At 41.8% G+C, this 8,068-nt stretch overlaps 1 protein-coding gene across 1 annotated transcript in view; it reads right to left on the reverse strand.

Moving 5' to 3' along the window:
- Window positions 1-7,173, reverse strand: part of LOC311037739 (inactive rhomboid protein 2-like) — a 42,523-nt gene extending 35,350 nt beyond the window's left edge. Inside the window, exons 1-2 of the mRNA XM_084047012.1 lie at window positions 7,043-7,173; window positions 2,759-2,927 (exon numbers count right to left, since the gene is read on the reverse strand). The gene's annotated coding sequence lies outside the window, so the exon portion shown is untranslated. The remainder of the gene's footprint in view (window positions 1-2,758; window positions 2,928-7,042) is intronic.
- Window positions 7,174-8,068: the final 895 nt, after the last annotated feature.

The following is an 8,068-nucleotide window of genomic DNA, read 5'->3' on the forward strand; positions in this document are numbered from 1 at the left end:
GACTCAATACCACGAAGAGGGCTGGCTCTTCCCCGCCAGACTGACAGGCAGCTATCTCTGTATGCAGTCAGTGAACGAAAAGACTGTGATTCCGTTCATGTGTTTGATCAGAATGGGAGGGCTGAACATATGGGGCTGAAAGAATCTCCACTGACTATATGCAGTCAGTGACCTGAAGGACTGGGATCTCGTTCACAAAATTAATCTACAGGGTTACTGAATGGGAATTAAGGATAATTACGGAACGATTTGAGGCGGTCTCGGTCAGTACGGTTATCGTGAACGACGACTGTGATTGTAATCTTATCCCAGAGCCAGTCTGCCATTCTGTAACAACATTCAGGAACAGCACGTCTGTGTAACTACTAGGCTCTAATAAAAACGGAATTCATTTATTTATTCAACTGCTTTGAACACTGTTTTTCCAGAGATGTATAGCGATTTTCATTTCAATCACAATATAATACATCTAATAATCTAATTCAATAATTTAACTACTGTATCAGACTGCTGACAAGGTCGTCAGATGGGCTGACGGGGTCCTCTCGATAAACTGTGTAGTTTGGGCCATTCAATCAATCAAATAAACATGTTTATTTTTTTGAAATATGAGGCACATTTTCCCCCGTGGCGCAGCTCGAGCATAGATATAGAAACCTAGATACCTCATTGGCCTCTGCAGTTCGTTGGAGCGACCTGTTTCGTATGGTGGCCGCCATACGCGCCGTGTGGCCGGTGCCCGTTCCCCCCCGGAAATGGGGGGAACGGGCACTGGCCAATCACAGCGCGTCTTTTCCAGGACTTGTCAGAATCTAGTTGTCCCGCCCCCACCTGCCTCTCATTGGCCTACTGAACGCCCCCTTCTGTGACGCACGCGGAAATTTCCAGCTGCCCCCCAAGGCTCTCCGGGAAGCGCGCCCGCCATGCCGACGCTTCAGAGCCAGAGGAGGCGTCTACCTTTATGTCTATGAGCTCGAGTGCCTGCAGGAGTTCAGATCCCATAGTCTGAAAGGACATTCGGGAAAACGTGTTGCCCTGATTCAGTACATTGAAAAGAAAGACAATTCTTCTCCCTTCTGGGACCCTAATCAACCTGTAGGAGTCACTCATGCAGCGACAGAGAACGCCCTCCCCTGCCCGCTTCCCATCCTCAAATATGGCCACCTTGTGTTCGTTAGGAGCGCCTTGTCAGGCCAAATGCAGCGCGGAGGTTATTTGGTTCCTCACTGAATTATAAGTATTTTTACCCTGTATAAATAAAGATTAATAATGAGCATGCATATTATTTTACAGCAATTGCCTGTCGGACGTAACATTCATGTCTTTTTGGTGTCCCAGCTACAGCTACAGCTGTCATGGAATGTTCCCCCGGCCATAATATCTACATGGCTACACATGTCATACAATCCTGAGCTTAACCTACTTGGCAGGAATTTATCTTCCATCTTCCCTGCAATATTCCCTGTGATTCTTCAGTTGCACACTTTGACTTTGTAAAGTGGTACATTTGTAATGAGCAACTGCATGTTAACCTGAAGTGTCTCAAATATATAATGTGGCTAATCTTAGTTTTAAGGCTGTGTTTGCGAAGGTCTTCATCAAAGTAAACCGTTTTAGTTCCAATCAGGTGTTGGTAGCTGTAATATGGAAGTAATAAGGATAAGACAGCAGGTTTATGGTTCAACATAGGGGTGCAAGAGTTATCTGTACAAATTGATTAAAAAATAATATTTTTTGACCATATTCACACTGCAGCCATTTGATATCACACGACCCCCCCTCACCACCACCACCAACACCGCCGCCCAACCTGTATGACGTAAGAGCAAAATGGCCACCATGTGATTATGATCAACTATCATTAATGCTTTAGTTTAGACATTTATTTCTCCCACTTTGTCAGCTGATCAGTGAGTCAGTTTCTTCAAGGTGATGTCAGTGATTACAAATAACTTGATCACTTACGACAGCATAACACAACCGACACAATCCTCTTCACCTAGACATTTAGAGGATTAATAAAGGAAGAAAAGGGGAAGAGTCAGGCTACTGAGAGTAAGGCTACTTCTTGGCCTCAACTACAAAATCCATCTAACCCCTGATCATTTTGATAGGATTGGATGGCTTAGGGTTGCGGACAGAGTACAGCAACTTGCTATGGGCCTGGTCTTCAAGATATATCACAACATTGGGATCCCCCTGTATTTGTCAAAATACTTCCAAAATGTTAATGATGTCCACGATCACAATACCAGAGGCAGCTCCACAAACCTTGTCCAACCCTTTTTTGGCTCAACAAAGGGAAGTAACTCGTTCTCATGCTATTCATCAAAAATGTGGAACGCCCTACCAAAAGGAGTAAAGGAGTGTAAAACCCTACTCTCTTTCAAAACAGCCCTAAAGATACACCTTCAGGAGGCTGCAATTGGAAAATGGCCCCTGTCTAAGTCCTAACCTAACCTACCCCCCTACCCCCCCCCCCCTCTCTCCTTCTCCCTTTGTACATATTTCTCACTCTTCATACCAGTAACCTGTAAACTGATTGTATGACATTCTATAGTAGTTGTGTATATCTGTCTGTCTCTTATATGTCATCATGATTTGTGTGCATGGGGAACTCATTTGAAACAAGCTCTGTGCTTTTATGAGTCTTCCAGTTTAGTAGACCTTGTATTGTGAATTTGTACTTCCATGTACTGTTGTTCTCATGTCTTACTAAATAAAGTACATCAATCAATCAATCAATCAGTCATCTTACTGTGTGCTTCCACAGTAGAAAGAGCTGCCGTTGCCTGATGCCACTATCAGTTAGTCGTGGTTCTTCTGAAACTCTGTGGCCAAATGGGGAAGTGGGTTTCAGCTGATTGCCTCATCACCTCCTCTTCCGATCTCCCACCATCGTCGACATGAAGTCTGATGAACAGAGCCTTAAAAAGAACAAATAAAGAAGACAAAAAAACAGAATTCAGTCAGGATTAGGCAGAGACTTCTACTTTTTGTTTGGTTTTTCGTAAATTAATGTCCTACTTCATCATACAAGAGTGTTGCACAAAAGTAGTGAAAATAGCCTCTACAAGCTCACAACGTGTCGCATCGCAACGCGTTGTGAGCTTGTAGATCGTCTATTTCCACTATTTTATAAAAACATAATAATAATTTAAAAAGGAACGACAGCAACGATATGTCACATATCAACAGAGGATTTCAAAAGGAGGATGACATGACTTATTTGATCAGCGTTATAACAGTGGAGTTCAAGCTGTGTGCATGAGTGAGTAGACACAGCAATCGCTTCATGCCAGCGGGAGGTGAATCAATCGACTGCTCCTAATGAGTAGACAAGCGAGTGACTCAGTCACAAACATGTTTGTGTTTCTGTGTGTGTGTGTGTGTGTGTGTGTGAGGGGTGGGTGTGTTCGTGTGACTTTGTCAGCGTGACAACTGAAACTGTCTCTCTTTGTTATAAACGGAGGGTCTAACCACAATATCTCATGATATTGATGATGGTGACGACGAATCGACGATGAGGACATACGATGAGGACATTTTCTACACCACTGATTCTAAAAGTAGGGTCCAGGGATCCTCAGGGTTACTTGAGGGGGTTCCAAATGGACCTTTATAGATCTGTAACTGAGAGTGTACAAATGAAATAGACCCGTACACTATCAGGGTTATGGGGGTCCTTGAAATTACAAACTTTGAGAACCACTGTGCTACACACTATATGTTTTGGTTGAAAATAATGCCATCTATCACCACCCTCATTTGAACTGAAGGCCACTAAAAGCCGGTTATTCAACCTTTGCAGAGACAGCACTCTGACATCAAGTCTTATGATAGTTTGCATAAGAGTCCTCGGTTTCAAACAAATTTAATTATTTCAGAGACAGCTGAAAACTTTTCCAAGAGCTTGCATGCCCAAACCTGCATGCCAGCAAATACCTCAGCAGAACAAGGCACGCCAGCTCCCATTGCAAAACTATCCCTGTCAATTTATAAAAGCCTGGAGATCGAGGCTAATTTATCTGAGACATGACATACCTAAACTTTAGGTAAACTTTAGGTGTCTTCGCAGTACATTTATGCACATGCATGCATATAAATACGCAGAATTAGTGAGGAAATTAAAGACTGCTGCCCAGATATAAGCCCTTTATACATTTCAGTTTGTCGTGCGTGTGTGTCTGTGTGTGTTTGTGTAGAATTTGGCCAGCACAGCTAGCAACTAAGTGTCTTAAGGTTTGACACTGCATTCCCTGTCAATTTACCAAGTATCCCGATTTGAACTCAGAAAAACATATACTAGCATAGCAATACTCTCTACACATACGTGTAGCCAGAGCAAAGATACAAGTGATCGCCTATCCAACACCATCACACAGCACTTCCTTTAAAAGCCCTGGAAATTCACAGAAAGCAATGAACATTGTAGTAGACATCACCACAGACAGCGAAAGTCACCACAAACTGTATTACAGTAGTACAGTTAGCCTTAGTAGAATCCACAACCAAAATTCCTTTAAAATGTTAGGAGGCTTTGCATTTCAAAGCATTTCCATTAAGTCCATCTCAGATGATGCATCAGTCACTGTGGAATGTGGTTTGGCATGACATAGCAGGGAGGAATCACAATAGTCTGGCCCGCCATTATACTCTTGGGATTGAGGTGGGTTTCTTGCAAGAGGAGAGAAACACCATTTTCTTCTGGGTGTGTCCCAGGCACCCATCAAAACAACTGAGGAAGACAGATAAAACTATGGAAGTAAAGCCCCAGGAGGGATGGGACAGAATTATTCGTTTCCCACACCACTCCTTACGAGCAAGTGAAGTAACAAATTGCACTGAGGGAATATCCGTGCTAAAGCCAACTAAGAACGGGTGCCTCACTCAGACAGGATAGTCTAAAGTGAGTAGAAAAACATGTGTGGAGCAACTTTTTCTTTTTCCCCATCAAGCAGACCCAAGTATACAGTATAAGGATAAGTGAACTAACTTGTCAATCAAAACCAAAAGCATTTGAGTTCCTGCAACATGTGTGTGGATCATATTGGCAGTCATGTAGGGGAATTACAATTTTCATTACTTCTTAAGCAAGCCCAATTTCAATTCAAACATATCGAAAATAGCTGTTCCACAAGCTTACAACGCATCACAACACGTTGTGAGCTTGCAGATCGGCTATGTTCACCTACAGTATAATGACATGCCAAAAATAGAGACACAGGTTGAACGTGGTTAACTTGTAAATGTTATGTGATTCCAGCTGAACATGACCCATGACCCTTCACCTCAACTCTCTTTTGTAAAGGGCAGAATGTAAATGTTCTAATTTGCACCTGATCACAGTTGACATAGCTTGGTGGCAGGTGTATTTGTCGTGCAACAGACGCACAGGGCTGTTCAACCGTAAAGAGGCCATGCAGGTGTTGTGTGGATCAGCACTGGATACAAGCGATATAGAATAAATTATGCATACTATTTGTATTGCATATTGGAATTGTGGTATACTTGCCGGATATAAATAACACAAAAAGGCTTTGTGATATTTCCTCCTTATGCATTAATCACTAACAAGTTGTTGGCGGTTTTAATTAACTGATTAAGGGCACATAATGTGTTATGATTTTCCCCTTAAAAAGTAGCAAACTACTGTTGCCAGTTGCCACTGATTTTGAGGTAGTGCTGGAGATGTGATTTAAAAATCTTATCGCAATATTTATGGTTAACAAAATAGTGACTTTTTCAAAATGTCAAGGACCGTTACATAATTCAACTACACTACCTCCATGAGTTATTACTGAAATAACTTCTGAATCACATAGATCAAAGCAACAGACAGGCTAGATGATGCTGGTGGTTAATTATTTTCATTTTGTCTTTCAAGAAGATGCAATGAAAAGGAATTATTTTCGATTTTGCCTTATTTATAACTATATATATATACTATATAACTTTTTTCATTCACTAATACACAGACACACTATGTATGTATGATCGATGGCACAGCATAGAGGCATCATACAAACACACATGCATACATGAATACATAGTGTGTGTCTGTCTGTCTGTATACATGTGTGTGATGTGATTCGTTAATATGGTAACTGAACTGAGACAGCGGACTTGTTAAAAGCATTTGTAATCATTTGTAATGGCCTAAATACATTCACTAGATCAGATGTATTTGTAATGGCCAAAATAAATTCACTAGATCAGATGTATAAGCAATAAGCAGGGAGAGAAAACGTGGAGAAACACGCCTCTGTCATACAGGCTACTGTAGTTGACATTCTTGACCTACATTTTCACTCAACTACATTATTTACAACCGGGCTGTCACTGCTGTAAATGAATGAGCAAAGCAGCAGTTATTCTTCTGTAGGCTACATGTTAAAGAGAAATATGAAGAAAAAACCAAGAGCTTCAGCCTTTGATGATGTGTCTGGCTGTCTGTCTGTGTTTAGTGACAGACAGTAAAACCCTGTGTCAACTGAACAGTCTCGGTTAATGTAAATTTCCATAACCAATTCAATTCCAATGAAACACAAAACAGACCTCCTGACAACATGCCAATTCCCTCCCACATTCTTTTGAAAAATGGAGGTTGTCAGTTGAACCCAACAAGTTAGTTTCTCCAAGGACTTCTTGGTGTGAGATCAAGTTTGTGAAATAGTACGCCTTTAATAGAACATCATGGAATGGAAACGCAATTGTTCTCCAACGAAGAACAGAACAGAAGAACCACCACGAGAACAACAGATGGAGCATGCATGGCTTGGAACGGCTCGCTTTCAGTCAGTGGGAGGAACGTGTCCAGACTCCAGACTAAAATGGGTCGCATGTTCTTATGTTATTATCTATAGTTACTAAAATCCAACACCACACATGTAAAACCACATTCTGTTCTTTTTTCACAATTTAAAACAGAAATACGACTTTAATAAAAAAGGAAATTGGGGGTCGAAAGAAACATCGCGCAATTGCCGCAATTATAATGCAAAACACATGTTTAGATAAAAGAAAAAGTAATTCCACTCACCTCCCAAGATAAATATCAGTTATTTTCTCCTATGAATGTAAGCAGTGCACCAACAACGTGTTGTTGCTGAACGGAACGGCCACTTCCCTCTTTCTTTCTCCTCCAGTGTCTTTAATTGTAGCTCCCAGTGGACAGTCAGTGGGCGGAGACATGCCCATGTTTTCTGCAGCGTGATCTAATTTGAGAGTGACGACACCAGCGTTGACACCAGCGTTGACGCCCATTGTAAGAATGGAATGCGGAAATGCTCGTTCTATATCAATGAGAAAGTTCCGTTGTTTGGAACTACAGCCCGTAGCGGCCCACTTTGCGTCGAGATCAAAGCGTGTCGTAACTCTCTCTCTCTCTCTCTCTCTCTCTCTCTCTCTCTCTCTCTCTCTCTCTCTCTCTCTCTCTCTCTCTCTCTCTCTCTCTCTCTCTCTCTCTCTCTCTCTCTCTCTCTCTCTCTCTCTCTCTCTCTCTCTCTCTCTCTCTCTCTCTCTCTCTCTCTCTCTCTGGATCTGGTTTTATGCACCTTAGTACGACGGTGTCGCGTGGCTAAAATAGCCGATCTGCAAGCTCACAACTGGTTGCCAGTGGCAGTGGTGTAAAGTAACTAAGTAGGCTACATTTAATCAAGTACTAGTCTGTACTTTAAAGTACTACAATTTGGAGGTATTTTGTTTTACTTTCCTGGAGCATTTCCAATTTGCAGTACTTTTATCTACTCCAGTCCACTACATCTCAGAGGCAAATATTGTACTTTTACTCCACTACAATTATTTTACAACTTTTAGTTACTAGTATTTCTACATTGCAGTAAGATACTTTGACTGTTTCCACCACTGCTGGTCGCGGATGCAACCCATTGTGAGCTTGTAGATCGGCTATTTTAAGCTGACCGCCAGAGGGAGAAGGGAGGGGTCGAGTAGAGGGGAGCTACTTTAGGTCCTGTCAATGAAAATCAAGTGGTGTTGTTCTAAAAAAGTCTTCAGGGTTTAAATTATGCATGAACATGATCTCTTAGATCTAATTCTACACATTACA

The sequence above is a fragment of the Gymnoscopelus microlampas genome (assembly GCF_963454915.1).
Source record: "Gymnoscopelus microlampas genome assembly, chromosome: 2".
NCBI lineage: Eukaryota > Metazoa > Chordata > Actinopteri > Myctophiformes > Myctophidae > Gymnoscopelus > Gymnoscopelus microlampas.